The sequence below is a fragment of the Mesocricetus auratus genome, unplaced genomic scaffold (assembly GCF_017639785.1).
Source record: "Mesocricetus auratus isolate SY011 unplaced genomic scaffold, BCM_Maur_2.0 Super-Scaffold_100006, whole genome shotgun sequence".
Classification (NCBI taxonomy): Eukaryota; Metazoa; Chordata; class Mammalia; order Rodentia; family Cricetidae; genus Mesocricetus; species Mesocricetus auratus.
Genome location: NW_024429190.1, coordinates 58,064,531 through 58,085,018, shown reverse-complemented (window position 1 = coordinate 58,085,018; position 20,488 = coordinate 58,064,531).

Sequence of the window (20,488 nt, the reverse complement as noted above, 5' to 3'; positions counted from 1 at the left end):
AAGATATTCCAACTTTTTTATTTTTATTTTCTCCGTATAGTTATGGAGACGTAATAATCATAAAGTACATAAAATATAAAAACAAAAATGTTGAGGTTTTATATATATATAAATATTTAATTAGAATAAATTTACAGTGTTTATATGATGAAGTTTTAGCATACAGGAAGCAATCCTTGTTTATTAATGCACCAAATATAACAAATAAAATTTGATTCATTGGATTTTCCTCTATGTTTAACAGTTTCTCTTTTAAGAAAAATATGATTGAAGAAATTATGTGCATATAAAGTAACACTGAGCTAATAGTTTCTTAAAACATAATTAACTCTTTTAAATGATATAATCACTAATATATATTTCAAATAGTAGGTTTCATTATTATGTCCTAACAATTTCATAGACGAACCAACCATTTTAGCTAACCAATGAGACAATACCTTACTTACATAGGAATTTTCATTTTGAAAGCACCAACTGGTTTAAAAATATTTCTTATAGGAAATAATAGAATGTTGGAAATGTAGTCTTGTAACTTCAACAGTGAGCCACCACTTTATGTAAAACCAGTGTCTCATATTTTGCTCCAGGAAGCAAAGAATAGCAGTCACAATTCAAGGTCACTAAGCAGTACTGGGGTGAAATTTTGGTCCCATGTCCCTGAATTATGTAAAGAGACAGTCTATTTTTATTAATATGGTTATTTTACTTGTGTGCATGTGTTTATGTGAGTGTGTGTGAGTGAGAGAGAGAGGGAAAGAGAGAGAGAGAGAGACAGAGAGAGACAGAGAGAGAAAGAGGGAGAGAAAGAGGGAGAGGGAGAGAGAGAGAGGGAGACAGAGAGAGAGAGAGAAAGAGGGAGAGGGAGAGGGAGAGGGAGAGAGAGAGAGGGAGACAGAGAGAGAGAGAGAGAGAGAGAGAGAGAGAGAGAGAGAGAGAGAGAGAGAGAGAGGAGAGAGAGAGAGGATCTCACATTGGAGTCCATTCTTGTCATGGACTCATGATTCATCAGACTCAACCTTTTGAGTAAGCAGTTATGAGTCAGTGGCTCTACCTCTAGCTATGAGAAGACAAAATTGTTGTCAGGATATAGGCTTTATATGTCTTGAATGCTCACCCATTTGTCTCTCTGTTCCTCATTTTTACTTATTTTCTTCCCTCCCCTCCATGCCTTTCTCTTCCTCCATCGCTCCCGGTTTTCTTTAAAACAAATCAGTTTAATAATCTTTTGGGTCATGTGCTTATTTCCTGCCTTTTCTCATCTAAATCCCCCTTCAAAATATGTGTTTTGTAGAATATAGTGTGGTTGAAGTAAATAACTTCCATTGTTCCTCCTTTACTTTCTGACAGGTGAAGCTGGAAGACAATAAATTTAAGCATAACTGAAACATAAATTTCTTTGAAGCTATTACATTTTCATTTAGTTGAAATAAATTATTAAGAGATTCAATGCCCTCCTCTGTGTATCTGGACATTGAATTTCTTAATCATTTATTACCCCAAATGATGTGACAGATTTGATGATCCCAGATGGAAAGCCTCACCCTCCCTGGGGAGTGGAAGGGGGTAGGATGGGGGGCCAGTGAGGGTATGGGAAGGTGGGAGGGAGAGGGAACTGGGCCTGATATGTAAAATAAGATTGTTTCTAAATTAAATAAATTAGTTAATTTAAAAAAGAAGATTCAATGCCGAAGAAGTAAAAGGATGAAGAATTCTCTGACGACGTCCTAAAAATGTAAGAACACTACAACAGATTAACAAAATCTCAAATCTGATTGGCAAAGCAAAGCTGGTTTTCCCACTCATATCACTCTGACTTCATCCAGCACTTTACTCCAAGCCCCAGAATTTTCATCTGTTAAAAAAAAATTAGGGACTCTATTTATACATTTCTTCATATATTACTATCAGTACTAAGTCAGTAACTTATAGAACACATACTTTCTCAAGATACTTATTTATTTAAAAGATTTGTTCAAAACCAGAAACTTGAAAGATGAATTACTGTAATTTATATTTTAATGGTGCTTTGTCCTATAAATGAATTCCCCTTTCATTTTCTTCATGTTATGTGGTCCAACATGTACTGCTGAGTAGGGAGGAAATCTTTTATAGCTACATTAACATCGTATGGCAAGTAAGGGTCATTTTGTTCACCCTGGAGTCATAATTTATTACTCTGAATTTCTTTTTATTAGTTTTGAAGGAGTCAATGCTAACATTCCCTGGCAATTAATATGGTCAGACTTATTGCTGGGAAACTGCTGTGGAGTTCTCAGTGAATAATATCCTATAAACATAATTTGATGATGTTTTAATAGCAGAGAGTAGAGAATAACTGTGTGTGCTTTCTATTGTGCTGAGGAGAGAAGCTTCTTCAATGCTTAGTGCTGTTGAGATCTTAACTCAGCGAGACGACTCCAGCTAAGTCTGCAGCGGAAAGTTACCACCAGGTACGTAACTTTGTCTTTCTTTTGTGCAGGCATCTAACTTCCTAAGAAAGAAGCATGGTGTCTTATTTCCAGCTGATGCATGGGTGACACTACCTCATTACAAGCTTATCAAGAATTCAGATGATAACAGCTGCAGTAGGCATAGAAGTGTAGTAGATAATTTCCTGCAGCCTTCTTACCAGCATTTAAAGCAGAATCTTTCAAAAAAAATTAAATAGCAACAAGTTCATTGTCCCTTGATTTCTTCAATGAGTAAAGAAAGATGTTCAATATGACAACCTTAAGATATCATATTGTATTTTTAAAGTTATCTAAACATTATTTTTCTGTTCACCTTTAAACTACATTCATTTTGCTTATTCTCTACGATTATAGAGTAATTTTTATGAACCCAAGACGGTAGTAAACTTGCATTTTAGCGTGAGTATTGTAAGTTGCCTGACACAAACTTGAAAATGAATGGAAATACTCATTAAGTTTTAATAGGCTCATATTAATTATTGAAGCATTTTATGAGGCAAATTTGGAATATTCAAACCAGGGAAAATTTTCATGGCTCTAGGAAATTAAGTAGATTTTTGAGATAAGATGCTGTCCTTTCTCCTTACCCATTTTTAAATTGATTTAGAAAATTATAATCTTACATTTTCTTATTATGTCATATATAAAATATATGCATATATCACATAAACATCATGTATATATATACATATATATATGTCATTAAGAGTCTAAGGCCTTTCAGATGTTATACAAGCACTCAGCAACCATGATGCATGCCTACATACCCAAATTTATTTTTGGTTACCTCACAGAGTGCAAAGAAATAGCTTACCAAATTGCTTAGTTCTGTAAAAGTTATATCACACCTTCCTTGATTACCAATGGGTTACATGATTTCTTACATTATAATACTGGAGAAAGATGCAGGGAAGGCTGAGCTGTGTCCTTGGAAGGGTAAGTGCACTGTTAAACCATTCCCAGCCTCCCAGTGTGCCAGAGACAATCAGATGCAGCAGGGAGTCTAGTCAAGCAGGCACTCCTTTATTGTCCTACAGCAAGCAAGCATCTTTTAAAACAGACATCCAATGGTTTTAAAGGTCAGCCTAGAGAGGGGGAGAAGAGGAAGAGAGAATAGGTCATGGGGGAACAGGAAGGTTGAGTGGGGGCTAGAATAGGGGGAAGAGGGAATCATAGGTTAGAAGACAGATCTGGCACCAGCGAGACCTCTAGTGATCTAAAGGGATGACACCAACTGGCAAGCTAAGCAATAGTAGAGAGACCACCTCGAATTCCCATTCCTGATAATGAACTTGATGTCTATAACCATCCTGGAGCCTTCATCCAGTGACTGATGGAAACAGAGGCAAACACCCACAATTAAACACTGAACTGAACCCAAGGAACCCAGTGACAGAGAGAGTGGAGTGATGGGCAAATTGGCAAAGAATGGGCTGGCAAAACCAGCAGAGACAGCTGATCTGAACAGGGGAGAGCTCTTGGATCCCCAACCCAACCGACAGCTGGGAGGCCAGCATGGGACTGATCCAAACCCTCTGAGTATGAGAGTCAGTGAGGAGGCCTGGGCAACCTATGGGGCCCTGGACAGTGGATCAGTGTTTATCCCTGGCATACAAATAGACATCGTGTGTCCATAGCACAAAGAGGGATGTTCTCTCAGCCTGGACTCTTACGGGAGTGCCTAGACCCTGCCCTGAGTGAAATGATAGACTCTAGATATCCCCTATGTGGAAGGAAGTGGGGATAGGGTGGGAGGCTGGGGGGGGGTTGGTGGGAGGGTGCAGGAGGAAGGGAGGGAGAGGGAACTGGGATTGACATGTAAAACAAGCTATTTAAAATTAAAATAATAAAATAAAAAATAAAAATAAATGAATAAAAAGGTCAGCCTATCTCATGTCCTAGGGTCCCTAAGCTTTACCTAGGGAACACAAGTTGGTCATGCAGTGGTTCCATCTAGTAAACTAATCAACATTTTTTTGTAAGCAACTAAGGACTAACCCATCTGACTTCCCCTCAGCACCATCTTTGACTGGATAGTGTGCCCTATGGGAACTAAATATTTACACTTTTTTACATTAAGTTTTATTTAAATATAATGAAAACCTGGACAGTATTACAAATATAATGAGAGGAATATCACCATGAATTATTGACCTTAGCAGCCATTGGGTTTTATTCATGTCACATTTAGGCTTCTAGAATAATATTTATCTGATAATTAATATCTATGGGACCTTGAGTAGTATTTATCCTTGGCATACAAACAGACTTTGAGTTCCCATCCCATATTGAGGGATGGTCTCTCAGCCTGGACTCTTGGGGGAGGGCCTAGGCCCTGCCCTGGATATAATGACAGACACTGGGATCCACCATGGAGATCGGAGTGGAGATTGGGTGGGGGACTGGGAGGCCTGGTGGGGAGAGCAGGGGAGGAGGACAGGGAGAGAGAGAGCTGGGTTTGACATGTGATACAAGCTTGCTTCTAACTCAAATAAAAAATTAATTTTATTTAATTATTTCATATCCTGACCCTACGTTCCCAACTTTCTTCTCTTCTAATTCCTTCCCCTATACATTCCCTCAAATCCCCCAATCCATTCATCTTCTGTTTCTGTTCAAAAAGGAATAGGCCTCCATGTGTATCAACAAGGCATGACATATAAATTTGAGGTAGGACTAAGCAATTCACCTTGGTTTAAGACTGGGCAAGGAACCCAATACATATGATAGCTTCTCAAAAGTCAGCCAAAGTATTTTGGGCAGCCCCAAATGTTAGGAGTTTCACTGTTTCAATCCCACAAGTAGACCAAACTACAAAACTTTTACATATATGTACAAGGTCTAGGTCAATCCCGTGCAGGCTCCCTAGTTATTGATTCATTCTCTTTGAGTTCCCATGAGCCAGGTTAGTAGATTCTTTGGGTTTTCTTTTGCCTTTGACCCCCACAATCCTTCCTACGTTTTTTTTTTCAGCAGGATTTTCCAAGCTCAGGCTAAGGTTTGGCTGTGGCTTTGTGTATCTGTTTCTGTCAATTACTGTATGCTAGCACTCTGATGACAACTGAAGTCATCAAATTATAGTCATGAATCTGATTACAGGGATGGAGAGTTCAGGCTATGTATCCACTATTACTAGGAGTCTTAAGTGGGGCCATCCTTATAGATTCCCAGATCTACACAAGACTGAATCAGTCTAAAATACAATTATAGCTCATACCTTTAATCCTAGCACTAGAAGGGTATAAAAGACAGGAGCAAGTATTCAGTAGGAGGCATTCATTCTCTAGTCATGCTGAGGAGAGGCAGCAGTTTAAGACTTGGTGAAGAGCTCTTGAGTGAATCAGATATTTCAGATTGAGGTAGAAGAGAGATTGTGGCCGGCTTCTTTGCTTCCCTGATCTTCAGCTTGAACCCTAATATCAGTCTCTGGGTCTTTTATTAGTAAGTGTTACAAAGACTAGCTAGTACTAGTTAGAGTTTTCATTAGCTATGAAAGGAGGTAAATGAGGTACAAAACTTTGGACTCACTAAGTGAATAAATAATAGAGTATTTTCTCTGAATTTTCCAAACATGAATGGACTGGATACTATAAGCATTCTTACTTGATAATTGTTCTTACTGTATATAGTTTGCTTTGTTAAAGTTAAATTTTAACTATGTAAATATATTTTAAATTTGTTTCTGTTGTGGAATATTCTTAAATATGTAAAGGTGTGTTAAATTTGTTTAACATTGTAAAACTATGTTGCTTTGCTTGACTAAGGCACCTGATTGATCTAATAAAAAGCTGAAAAGCCAAATAGCTAGACAGTAGAGGGATAGGTGGGCAGGCAGGCAGAAAGAATAATTAGGAGAAAGAATCTAGGCTTGAGGGAACAATAAAGAAAGAGAGGGAGACATCTGGGGCCAGACAAGCAGGCAGCAGCCAGTCAGACAGACATCAAAGAAGCATGAAAAATAGGACATACAGAATGAAAAAAAAGGCAAAAAAACCAAGGCCAAATGTAGATGAAGAGAAACAGGCTAAGTTAAGTTATAAGAGTTAGTGGGAGATGCATAAGCTAAAATCCAACATTTTGTAATCAATAATAGGTCTCCATGTCATGTTTTGGGGATTGGTATTCCAAGAAAGCCAAGAAAGATTGATACAACTATTCTAGAAACATGCCCCCTGCCTGCTGTCATATTCTCCTTCATGAAGGTCAAGGATTCTAACCCTCTGAAGTGATGAGCCCCAAATTCAATGCTTCCTTTGAAAGGGTACTCTTATTATGCTCCTTTGTCATGATGATAGAAAATTATCTGAGACAGAACTTAGTTTTAGGGGGTGGACTATTGCTGTGACAGGTCTTACCATTCCTTATTTGGTATTGGAAGGTATTGGAAATATAGACCAAGAAATTAGCTAAATGTTGTAAATACGGATTAATGGGCTGTCTTAAAAGGAATTGGAAATCTGTAGTCTTGATAATAATTTGGCTCAAGAGGTTGCAAAGGGGGCTAGATAAATCTCTTGTGATATTTTAGCAAATAATGTGGCTGTACTTTGACCTTGTCCTAAGAATCTGACTGTGGCATATTGGAGAGTTTTGCACTAATACCTTTGGCAGATGAGATTTCAAGATAGTCTAACATTAGCTCTGTTGTTTGATTATTGGTAACAACTTTTATGTGTATCTGTAGTTAAAAGGAGGAAGCAGAGAAAAACGAAGTGTAAAAATGTACCATTTGAGAAGAAAAAGAATGCCAAGTAATTTAATGTTGGAGCCAAAGCTTGTGCTTAAAAATATAAAAAAGAGGCCAAATTTACAATGGAATAAAGAGAATGATGCCCTCTGGGCAAGACCCAAACAGCTACTCTATCAGTATGTGAAATTAAAATGAATGAAGAATTTTTCCTTCTAAAAATCAATACCAAATCAAAGTTTATGCAAATGCAACTTAAGGAGCATTCCAGGCTCCATCTTAAGAAGGCAGTCAAATCTAGAAGTGTTGGCAATGTCGTTCTGGTTTTAGAGTCATTAAGGACACACAGTAAAGGATTGTTGGTATGTTCCTCCACAGTTGAAAGGACCTGACGTGTCTAGGCATGTGGGCTGGTATCACTGCCCAGAGGCTTGGCTATGTCATTGCATAAAGATTTGAAAAGGAAACCTGGATTGCATCCCCAACAATTTGAAGATGTCAGAGCCATGGTATACATACTACATAGAGCTTCATACCAGGAGTAAATGCATTTGGTTAGGATATGGACACAAGTTAATGGGGTCCAGGGAGTGGAATATGGATGACTGAATGAGTATAACCTTAATAGCATCATTTATGTGAATATTTTGTTTCTAGTTGGTGGAACTGAAAGGTGGACAGATGAGGAATTGTAGTTGTCTTGGAGTGGATATGTCACTGGGAGTGAGATTTTAGATTTCAAAAACCTATACCTTTGCCAATTAAAGGTAACATGAAGTTGGTTGAAATGGAGGTAGAGAAGATCTGGGAGAAGAGGAAGATTATGAAAAAAATATATTGTATACATTTCTTAAAACAAAACTTTTAAAATGTAAGAGCATTCTATATTTAAGCAATAGCTCTTAAACAGTCTTATTTATTATTAAATTAAGTTTGAGTTTGCTCATATTATTAAACTGAATAGGAGATAATCTTTTTGTATGCAATAAAATTTAAAAAGTTCCATATAATGAATTTACAGACAGTGATTATTCTGAATTTGCTGTGTGGGTTTTTTGTTTATTTTTGTGTGTGTGTGTGTGTGTGTGTGTGTGTGTGTGTATCTGTGACCTTAAGTTTAACTGTTTCTTTTAGTGAAAAACAAAAACACGCAGTTTCTAAAATCCAATTTAAGTAAGCATTGTCTTTGCTTTATTATGTAAACATTATTGAAAATCTTAATTACAGGAATTACTTGAATGTACATCATTTATTTTTCACATCAGCTACAATACTGCCCTACATGTGATATATACTCAACAACATGAAGTAGAAGGAGAAATAAATAGAAGGAATGTATGAATTAATGTAAGCTGGTAATAAGAAAAGAGGGAGCACAATTTCCTTGTGGGGTGAACTACACGGTGAAAAGAAAACAGTTCTCTAAACACAACATCTAAGGAGCCTCAGAGTTGTTCGTACATATACAAGATGGAAGTGGAGAACTGCATGAAATCAGAAACTCCTAAAATCAGGACCCACTGAAGATTCAAGGCAAAGTTCTTGTGTAAAATATAGGAACAAAAGCAAACCAGGTGTGTCAGCTGATATCTTAATATGGAGTACAAGCCATGGGAGACACAGTTACTTCAAGTATTTACATCATATTTTGAGATATTATTGTACACTGCGCATAGAATAAGGGAGAGAAAGTAAATACAGGGACACAAGTTTAAAACTGACTATTATTTATTCATTTATTTATGTAGACAGAGTTGCTGTGTAGTTCTGACTAGCCTTGGAACTCACTATGTGGAACATGCTGTCCAGAGTTACACACAAGAGTTCCACTGGCCTCTGCCTCCCATGATCTGGGAGGACCTGGAGAACATCTAGCCCACTGTCCTGTTTAAATTTTATGTCCAAGAACCTCATTAGGTTCCTAAGATGATTAACCAAGGAAAGTATAACTATACCTTTGTCAGGAGGAAAAAAATTACCACCTTAAGTATTTCCAGAATTATAACAAATAGTGATTCTTAACAGAAATGGTTTTACCTGAAACTTTGTCCTACAGTCCTGTTGCAGGTTATTTGATCACCCTGCAAACCTCAAGTTTGCATGTTTGCATTAACTAAATACAATCTTGGGTCAGGAGGTGGGGCTAGAAACTAATTAACAGAAAGTAATCATAGAGAATCAGGGGAAACTGGGTTGTGGCATTAATCCCAGCACTCTGGAGGTTGAGGCAGGTGGATCTCTGTGAGTTTGAGACCACTCTGATCTACAAAGCAAGTGCCAGGACATGCTCCAAAGCTACATGCAGAAACCCTGTCTCAAAAAAAAAAGCAAAACCAAACAAAACAATAACAAAATAAACTAACAAAAGGTAGGTGGAGTCTGGAAGAGGCATTAAAGAGGCACAAAGGAAGTAGTAGTAGGGAGGGACTTTGAGTGTGGGCGTCTTTTTTAGTTAGGCAGAGGGGAAGGATGCTCTCATTCCAATATGCATGTGAACAGGGAAACAACTAGTTGTTCCACAAACTCTCTGAACAAGCAGGTTTTCATCCCAGACTTTAATCCCCAAGTCTTAATGATAAGTAAAAGTGCTTTTAGTTAAAAATTACATTTGATGAAAGTCATTTGACAGTCAACATGGAGGCCAGTATATCCAAGTATAGGGCCTGTAAGCAGCTGGAGTGTTACTTGCAAGATACTGGATTACTAGAAATAAACACCTGCTGGAGCATAGGCACAGCAGTTACTCAGAGGTGGGGTAGGTAGGCATGGCTGCCATGAAGGTCAGTTCTCACAGACCTGAGGTAGACAGAGACTGCTGCCTTTGCCATGTGCAGAACGAGCCTGCAGGCACACAGAAGGGCTCTGCAACATTTTTGCAGAGTCATGGCACACAGAAAGCAAGTTCCAGATCCAGAAAAACCTCTAAATAGCTACAGCATGCTGGTTTAACTAAAATTTAATCTCCTTAATGGGGAATCATTTAGAAAATTATCCAACTCTACATAGGAATCTGAGGCCAAGATACCCCAACTAACTGATCAGAGCTTCTGATGAACTCCCTGCTTGTATAAAATATCCTCCAGCTAACAATTTATCTTAACTTCTGGTAAATAGCTTGCTTAAAACCACAAACACACCCATACACAGCTACCTGGGGAGATGTAGGACATGACTTCGGCATTCAAAATCCTTGTGGTCTGGACCCTCAGAGCTACACAAGGGACTATACTATCTATGTGTAGTTCCAAGGGCTGGAATAAAGACTTTCAATCGGCTATAAGTTTTGTCTGGGTTGTCATCTCTGGAGATGTCCCTGTAGCAAAACTATGACATGAGTCTTGATATTCCAGAGGCAGCAAGAAGAGAGAAGAAATAATCGCAGTAAAAATGCCTAAAATTCTTCCAGATGAAAAATAGGCACAGGAAGCTTGGACTATATCAAGCCCAATAATAAGTAAAACAAATAAAAACAAAAAGGAAAAATAAAAAAACATGAAGTATATATACATACTAATTTTAATTTTCAAAAGGAAAAAGAGATTAGAAGAGAACATTACAAAAAGCTACATGTGTGTACTGGGAAATAACTCCTTATCTATGAGGAACAATTTCACTGAATGAAGAATTCTCAATTGGTATGCTTTTGTTTTTCAAAATGTTGAAATACACTCTGCTGCTGCCTCACAATCCCGTGGCCCTGGATAAGAAATCTGCTGTATTGCTATTGTTTTCACTATTTCCCACTGCGCATAGTATCACTTTATATTTTTGTTGGTATTACAATGTAGATTAGAAGGTATTAGATTTACTTTTCATTCTTGGATTCTGTGATTAAGCTGCAGTATTCATTAAAATCATTTAAAATATTGGTGAACATAATTAAACATGTTTTGCTTAGAGGCCATATACATTGACTATAGCTTTATTTTATAATTCACATCATCTATTTTAGAAAGTTTTTAAGTGCTTTTGAATTTCCTATTGTAGCTATTTCAAAGTTTTCCATTTGAATGTTATTATGTGTAGTTACAAGCCAAAACCATAGACATATACATACACAAACCAGATCCCTATTTTATTCCATAATTAGATCATTTTAACTGCTTCTAAAAGATTAACCTTAAAAATATCTCTGTTTAAAAGCATATACAAACCTATTTCTATAAAATTGGATTGCTTATCTTAGATGAATCTGGTATTTCTCCATGGCTTTACAAATAATTAAATTTCTATTGTTTTTAAAAAAATTTAACTTAGCATATAAAATGATGGAGTTTAATGTGGTAGTTTTATATGTATGCATTAATAACCTTTGCTTCATTTATTCAGCCCCATATTCAGTATTCTGTTTTTCTTCATGCTCTGCTGATTGCCTCCTCCTTCAGATAATCTCCTTTATGCTTTGTTTCACCGTATCCCAAAGAACATGAAAATAGGTACTTTCATTAGCAATCATCATATTACATTAATTTTTAAATGTAAGCACAAAATCTTTTTTCAATTTTCATGAATTATCTTTATTTTTTCCTTGATCTTGTATTTTACCTATTCTCACATTTCTATATTTATTTAAAAAACAGAAGAGATGTATGCTAAAGTGTCTGCTTCCATACATTTTTTATTTGTCATATGTTATTTCAATTGAATATCATATTCTCAATATCTTTAGCACTTGATCTTACAGCTTACCAATTGAATTATATACATCACGATTGTATCATCAAAGCCATTTATATAAAGTTCTAATGTGGTGATATGTTATTTGTGATCTAATAAAGATTGCCTTGAGATCAGAATGCAAAGTTAGCCCACAGCTTTAGAGGCCAGGACTCTGGAGACAGAGGCAGTTGAGTTCAAGGCCACCCAGGGCAACATGAGAGTGAATAAAAGAGAAACAGAGCTCACACCTATAATCCCAGCACTATAAAGGTATATATGATGGGAACAGGGTCACAGAGCAGACAATTAATCTCTAGACTTGCTGAGGATTCATGGAGACAGGATTGCTCTTTCAGTCTGAGCTAAAGGTAAGATCTAATGGCTTTGCTTCTCTGAACTTCACCTTAAACCCAATATCTCTCTCAGGGTTTTCCTTATTCATGGTTCATTCTAATGTTTAAGTAACAACATCTTTATTTATTTACTGTACTATATATTTATTGACCAAGGGTATGAATTTGCACTTCATATGGGAAGCGCCTATGGAAGATGGAAGAGGGTGTTGAATCAGCTGCAAGTATCATGACAATCAGTGTAAACCATTATGTGGGTACTGAAAACCAAATGCAGGGCCTGTGGAAATACAGCAGGTAGTCTTGACTGTTGAATCATTTCTTTTGAACATTACTCTTTTTAAGTTGAGTCTTTTTTATTATTATTATTTTAAAATTTAAATTAGAAGCAAGTTTGCTTCACATGTCAATCCTAGGTCCCTCTCGCTTCCCCTCCCCTCCTCCCACAAGCCCTCCCTCCCCCAATATCTCTTACTGTCCCCAGGAAGGGGGAGGCCCTCCATGTGGGTTGTCCATAGACTGTCATTTCATCCAGGGCAGGGCCTAGACCCTCCCGCAAGAGTCCATGCTGAGAGTCCATTTCTCATTGTGGGATGGGCACCCAAAGTCCATTTGTATGCCAGGAATGAATACTGATCTACTACCCAAGGCCCCATAGATTGCTTAGGCCTCCTCACTGACACCTGCATTCAGGGGGTCTTAATCAGTCCCAGGTTGGATTCCCAGCCATCAGTCTGGGATTCAAGAGCTACCCCTTGTTCAGGTCAGCTGTTTCTGGGGGTTAAACCAGCCCAGTCTTAACCTCTTTGCTCATCAGTCCTCCCTCTCTGTCGCTGGGTTCCTTGAGTCAAGATCAGTGTTTAGCTGTGGGTGTCTGCCTCTGCTTCCATCAGTCATTGGTTGAAGGTTTCCCAGACTCTCTGGCAGTGGGATTGTAGGCTGGCAGTCCCATGAACCATGTCTAAAATCTGTATGTGAGAGAGTACATACTATGTTTTTCTTTTTGTGACTGTGTTACCTCACTCAGGATGGTTTCTTCTAGTGCCATGCATTTGCCTGCAAATTTCAAGATTCCATTGTTTTTTTTTCTGCTGAATAGTACTCCACTGTATAAATGTACCACATTAACTCTATCCAGTTGAGGGGCATGTAGGTAGCATCCAGGTTCTGGGTATTACAAATAGTGCTGCTATGAACATAGTGGAACAGATGTCCTTGTTGTATGGATATGCATCTTTTGGATACATGCCTAAGAGTAGAATTGCTGGGTCTTGTGGTAGGCTGATTATCATTTCTCTGAGGAATCTCCATATTGATTTCCAAATTGCTGTACAAGGAGTGTTCCCATTTCTCCACATCCTCTCCAGCATAAACTTTCATTGGTGTTTTTGATTTTAGCCATTCTGACAGGAGTAAGATATTTTCTCAGAGTTGTTTTGATTTGCATTTCCCTGATGGCTAGGGTTGTTGAGCACTTTCTCTAGTACCTCTCAGACGTTTTAGACTCCTCTATTGAGAATTCTCTATTTAGTTCTGTAGCCCACTTTTTAATTGGATCATTTGGTGTTTTGGAGACTTGCTACTTGAGTTCTTTCTAAATTTTAGAGATCAGCGCTCTGTCAGATGGGGGGTTAGTGAACACCTTTTCCCATTCTGTGGACTGCCTTTTTGTCTTGCTGACTGTGCCCTTTGCCTTACAGAAGCTTCTTAGTTTCAGGAGGTCCCATGTATTAATTTTTTACCTCAGTGTCTGTGCTACTGTTGTTATGTTTAGAAAGCAGTCTCCTGTACCAATTTGTTCAAGGGTGCCTCCCACTATCTCTTCTAAGAGGTTCAGTGTGGCTAGATTTATGTTGAGGTATTTGATCCATTTAGACTTAAGTTTTGTGCATGGTGATAGACATGTATCTATCCACATTCTTCTACACACCAGCATCCATTTATGCCAGCACCGTTTGATGAAGATGCTTTCTTTTATTCATTGTATATTTTTAGTTTCTTTGTCGAAGGTCAGATGTTCATACATGTATGGGTTAATATGTGTGTGTTCAATTTGATTCCATTGGCCTACCTGTCTATTTTTGTGCCAATACCAAGCTGTTTTCAGAACTATAGATCTATAATAGTGCTTGAAGTCAGGGATGGTGATGCTTCCAGATGTAGCTTTATTGAATCAGGATGTTTTGGCTGTAACAGGTGTTTTGTTTTTCCATATAAAGTTGACTATTGTTCTTTCAAGGTCTGTGAAGAATTATTCTGGTATTTTAATGGGGATTGCATTGAATCCGTAGATTTCTTTTGGCAGGATTGCATTTTTTACTACATTTATCTCACCTATCTAAGAGCATGGGCAATCTTTCCATTTTCTAGTGTCTTATTTCTTTCTTCAAAGATTGAAAGTTCTTGTGATACAAGTCTTTCACTTGTTTGGTTAGCATTACCCCAAGGTATTTTATGTTGTTTGTGGCAATTGTAAAGGGTGATGTTTATCTGATTTCTTTCTAAGCCCTTTTATCATCTGTGTTTTGTAGGGCTCCTGATTTTCTTGACTTTATCTTGTATCCTGCCACTTTGATGAAAGTATATATCAGCTGTAGGAGTTCTCTGGTAGAGTTTTTTGGATCACTTATGTAAACTACCTCATATCATCTGCAAATAGTGAAAGTTTGACCTCTTTCTATCCAAATTGTATCCCCTTGATCTCCTTTCATTGTCATATTGCTCTAGCTAGAACTTCAAGTATAATGTTGAAGAGGTATGGAGAGAGTAGACTGCCTTGTCTTGCTCCTGATTTTAATCGAATTGCATTGATTTTCTGTTCATTTTGTTTGATGTTGGCTCTTGGCTTGCTGTATGTATCTTTTATCCCAGATCTCTCCAAGACCTTTATCATGGAGGGATGTTGGATTTTTCAAAGGCTTTTTCAATATCTAGTGAGATGGTCAGGTGATTTTAGTTTCTCAGCTTGTTTATATGGTGATTACATTGATGGATTTTCATATGTTGATCCATCCTTGAATCCCTGGGATGAAACCTACTTGATCATGGTGAATGATTGTTTTGATGTGTTCTTGGATCCGATTTGCCAGTATTTTATTGAGTATTTTTGCATCAATATTCATGAGGGATATTGCTCTGAAGTTCTCATTCTTTGTTGTGTCTTTGCGTGGTTTGGGTATCAAGGTTATTGAAGCCTTGTAAAAAGAGTTTGGAAAAGACCCTTCAGTTTCTATTGCATGGAATACTATGAGAAGAATTAGTATAAGCTGTTCTTTGAATTTCTGGTAGAATTATGCACTGAGGCCATCTGGCCTTTGTTTTTCTTTTCTTTTCTTTTCTTTTTTTTTTTTTTTTGGTTGAGAGACTTTGTATTTCCATTGTGGTTATAGGTCTATTTAAATTTCTTATCTGTTCTTTATTTAATTTTGACAAGTGGTAGCTATCCAGAAAATTGTTCATTTCCTTTAAATTTTTGAATTTTGTGGAGTACAGGCTTTCAAAGTATATCCTGATGATTCTCTGGATTGCCTCAGTGTCTATTGTTATGTCCCCCTTTTCATTTCTGATTTTGTTAATTTGCATATTCACACTCTGCCATTTGGTAACTTTGTATGAAGGTTTGCATATCTTGATAATTTTCTCAAAGAACCAACTCTTTGTTACATTGATTCTTTGTATTGTTTTCTTAGTTTCTACTTTGTTGATTTCAGACCTCAGTTTTATTATTTCCTGGCATATACTCCTCCTGGGTGAGTTTGCTTCTTTGTGTTCTAGAGTTTTAGCTGTGCTGTTAATTCTCTAGTATAACTATTCTCCAGTTTCTTCATGTGGGCACTTAGTGCTATGAAATTCTCTTGTAACACTGCTTTCAAAGTGTCCCATAGATTTGGATATGTTGTGTCTTCATTCTCATTGAATTCTAGGAAGTCTTTAATTCCTTTTTTTAATTTCTTCTTTGACCCAGGAATGATGTAATTATGCATTATACAATTTCCATGAGTTTGTAGGGTTTCTGCAATTTGTGTTGTTGTTGAATTCTAATTTTAATGCATAGTGGACTGATAAGATGGATGGAGTTATTCCAATTTTTTGTGTACTTGTTGAGGTTTTATATGTTGCTAATATGTGCTCAATAGTTTGAGAAGGTTCCATGTGGCACTGAGAAGAAGGTATGTTCTTTTTTATTTTGATGGAATCCTCTGTAGATGCCTATTAATCCCAATTGGGTCATAAATTCTCTTAGTTCCTTTGTTAAGTTTCTGTCTGGTATTCCTATCTAGTGGTGAGAGTGGAGTGTTGAAGTCTCCAACTATAACTGTGTGGGGCTTTACATGTGATTTGAGTTTTAGTGATGTTTCTTTTACCAATGTGGATTCCTTTGTATTTGGGGCATAGATGTTCAGAACTGAAACTTCATCTGGGTGGATTTCTACTGTGATGAGTATGAAATGACCTCCATCATCTCTTTTGATTGATTTTATTTTAAAGTCTAATTTGTTAGATATCAGGATTACTACCCCTGCTTGTTTCTCGGTTCCATTTGGTTGTAAAATCTTTTCACAACCTTTAACTCTCAGGTAATTTCTGTCTTTGAGGGTGAGGTGTGTTTCTTGTATGCACCAGAAGGATGGGGTCTGTCTTCAAATCCATTCTGCTAGCCTGTGTCTTTTTTATGGGCGAATTAAGATCATTAATATTGAGGGATATTAATGACCATTGATTGCTTCTTCTTCTTTGATATTGAATGGTTGTTTTTGGTGGATTTATATGTGGAATTCCACCCCTTTTTCTTTTGGCTGTTGGTAAGGTGGGATTATCTAATGCATATATTTTTCTGGTTGTAGTTAACTTCCTTGGGTTGGAGTTTTCCTTCCAGAACTTTCTGTATGGCTGTGTTAGTGGATATGTATTGTTTGAATCCAGTTTTGTCATGGAATATCTTGTTTTCTCCATCTGTTGTGTTTGAAAGCTTTGCTGGGTATAGTAGTCTGGGCTGGCATCAGTGGTCTCTTGATGTTGGTAGAATATCTATCCAGGAACTTCTGGCTTTCAGAGATTTCAGGGAGTAGTCAGATGTAATTCTGATACGATACCCTATATGATATTTGACCTTCTTCCTTAGCGTCTCTTAATATTCTTTATTTTGTATATTTTGGTTCTTGATTAGTATGTGGCAAGGGGACTATTTGTAGTCCACTCTATTTGCTGTTCTGTAAGCTTCTTGTACCTTCATTGGCATGTCTTTCTTTAGGTTGGCAAAGTGTTCTATCATTTTTGTTGACTATATTTTCTGCCCCTTTGAGGTGGTTTTCTTCACCTTCTTCTATACCCATTATTCTTGGGTTGGTCTTTTCATGGTGTCCCATATTTCCTGGATATTTTGTGTTACGGGCTTGTTGGACTTAAGATTTTCTTTGATGAATCTATTTCATCTAGTGTATCTCTAACACCTGAGATTCTCTCTTCCATTACTTGTATTCTTTTGGTTCTTATGCTTGCATCTGTAGTACCTAACCATTTTCCCAACTTTTCTATTTCCAGCCTTCCTTCAGATTGTGTTTTCTTTATGGTCTCCATTTCAGTTTTCAACCCTTGCACTGTTCGAATTGTTTATTGCCATTTTTGCTTTGTCTTTTCGTCCATTTGTTACATTTTTGTACTTTTTGATTTGTTTTATCTTCCATTTTTTGGTTTGTTTTTTCTTCCATTTCTTTGAGGGATTTTCCTATATCCTCTTTGAGCACCTCTATCATTTTCATGAAGTTGTTTTTAAGGTCATTCTCTTCTGTTTCACTTGCATTGGAAGGTTGGAGTCTTGCTAGTGTGGAGTCTCTAGAAACTGGTGGTGTCATATTTCTTTTCTCTGTTTACCTGGTCCCCTTGGTGGAAAAGAAGACCAGGACTCTGGGATGCATAGGTTCCTGCCTGAAGGGGAGGCTCAGTGGCAGTCCCCAGGCACTGGAAGGTAGGCCCACATACCTTGATCTTTATCTCTTAAAAGACTGTAATTATGCAACCCCCCTTTTTTCTTCTAATTACTTGTGGGAATGCTTAAATAGTATGTGTGTCTCATATTATAAACATGCAATTGATTTCTCTATGTACATCTGTAACATGAGAATTTTAATAATTTGATAAGTCAATTTTTATTATTTGAGAATTTCATACATGCATACAGTGTGTTTTGGTCAAATTCATCCTCAGCACCCACACACTCCCAGTTCCTCCCTTATAACATTCAAACCACTTTCCCCTCCTAACTCCATGTAATCTGCTTTGAAAATCCTTGTGTATGCCAAATGCTGTCTCTATGTGTACAGATAGACTCTCAGTGGCCACAAAGAAAATTTACTCTTCCTTTCCAAGGAGTACAATTGCTCTGAGCTCCTCAACTATGGTTAGAACCTCAAGAGAGCCCATCCATTCATGCTGGCATGTTGGCTTCCTTGATAGTTGTGCAAGTATGTTGATGCAGTCACATTGGCCAGTGAGTTCATGTGTTCAATAGCCCTCTGTCATATCCAGAAACTACTCCTTTGCTATAGACATCCACAATCTCTGACTATTAATGTCTTTCTAAGCCCTCTTACAGGGTGATCCCTGATCCTTCCAAGAAAAGGATATGCTATAAATGATGCATTTAGAGCTGAGTAATTAACAATCTTATTCTCTGTACATTTTCTAGGATGAGTCTCTATATTAGTTTCCATCTATTGGAGAAAGAAGCTTCTCAGATGAGATCTGAGAAATGCATGGATCTGCATGTATAAAGATAGGGAAAATGGGGCAGCTTATTACAATGTCCTTTTAGCATAACAGTAGTGTTAGGTTCTCCCATGGGGCCTAGGGAGGGCCTATCCAGCCACATATTGTTGGGATATATAACAGCAACAGGCATGGGTTCTGTCTTCTAAACAGAAAGTGGTTAGTGGCACCCAGATGATTTGTGTCATTATTGGTCCAGTAGAACTATCATTCTAGGCCAGTAGCAATTATAGTTACTACACTCCATGGTGAGGTTATTGATGAGTTTTGCCTCTAGTAGCATGCATAAAATTTCTTAGTACTAGTAGGAAAGGTAGCTAAGGGGGATGGAGCTCCTAGTCCTTGTGAGCTTGATTTTTCCATGTTTTGTGATTTAGTTATGTGGTATCTTCAGCAACAGGTTCATCAAGTTCTTGAGGAGATCAAGAACAATGACAATAGTCTGTAATATTGTGGGTGGGAGAGTATATGACCTCTACCGAACAAAAATTCGAAGAGAAGCAATATATATACATGACGCTTGGCTTTTTATGTATATTAAATGTCATTTGGTAGTGACTCTTTATAAGGTAGCTCCATTTAAGATGATTTCATTTATGAACACATATGTAATTTAATAGTAGGTTTCCATATGGCTTTTTCAAATACTTTGTCAAATATTTCAAATTGTCACATATTTGCTAGAATCTTCTGAGGGGATTGGGAGCACGGTGGAGTGTGAGGAAGCTGGCAGAAAAAGAGGGGGTGAAGGCAAGGGGAGAGGAGGACATGGGGGAGCAGGGTAGTTGAGTAGGGGGAAGAATAGAGGAGAGAAGGATGAGAGATACCATAATAGGAGGTTTGAAGAGAGATCTGGTACTAGTGAGATGTCCAGAAGCCTACAAGCATGATACCAGCTGGCATCCTAACCAGTACTGCAGAGACTAACTTAAATGCCTTTCCCTGATAACATGATTGAAGACTTCCCTGTATGCCATCCTAGAACCTTCATCCAGTGGCTGAAGGCATCAGAGCGAGACACTCCTGGAACCCAGTTGCAGACAGGGAGGAGTGATGAGCAAAAAGGTTATGATTTGGTGGGTGAAACCCACAGAAACAGCTGACCTGATCAAGGGGGAGTTCATAGAACCCAGACTGATAGCTGACAGGCCAGCATGGGATTGATCCAGACCACCTGAACGTGGGTGTCAGTGAGGAGGACTGCAATTATAATAATGTAAATCTAAAATTATTGGAAAATGTGGTTCTGTAAGTATTTTCTTTTGATGGTATTTTTTGCATTGATTAAAAACATTTGTAGCTACACTAATTAGTGTTACTACTGACAGAAGGAGTCAAATGTTACTGCTTACAATGAAGTCAGAAGTTCATCATGGAAGGATATATTTGTGTTAAATGTGAAAGCTTTATCAGTGTTTAGAAATGAGTGAATCTGGAGAATCCCATGAAATGAAAAGCTGTCTTTTACTGACCAGAAATAGCAACTGAAAGAATGAATGGAATATATAGCTTACAAGAAGTAAATATTACCCCCTGCTCCCCCCCCACAG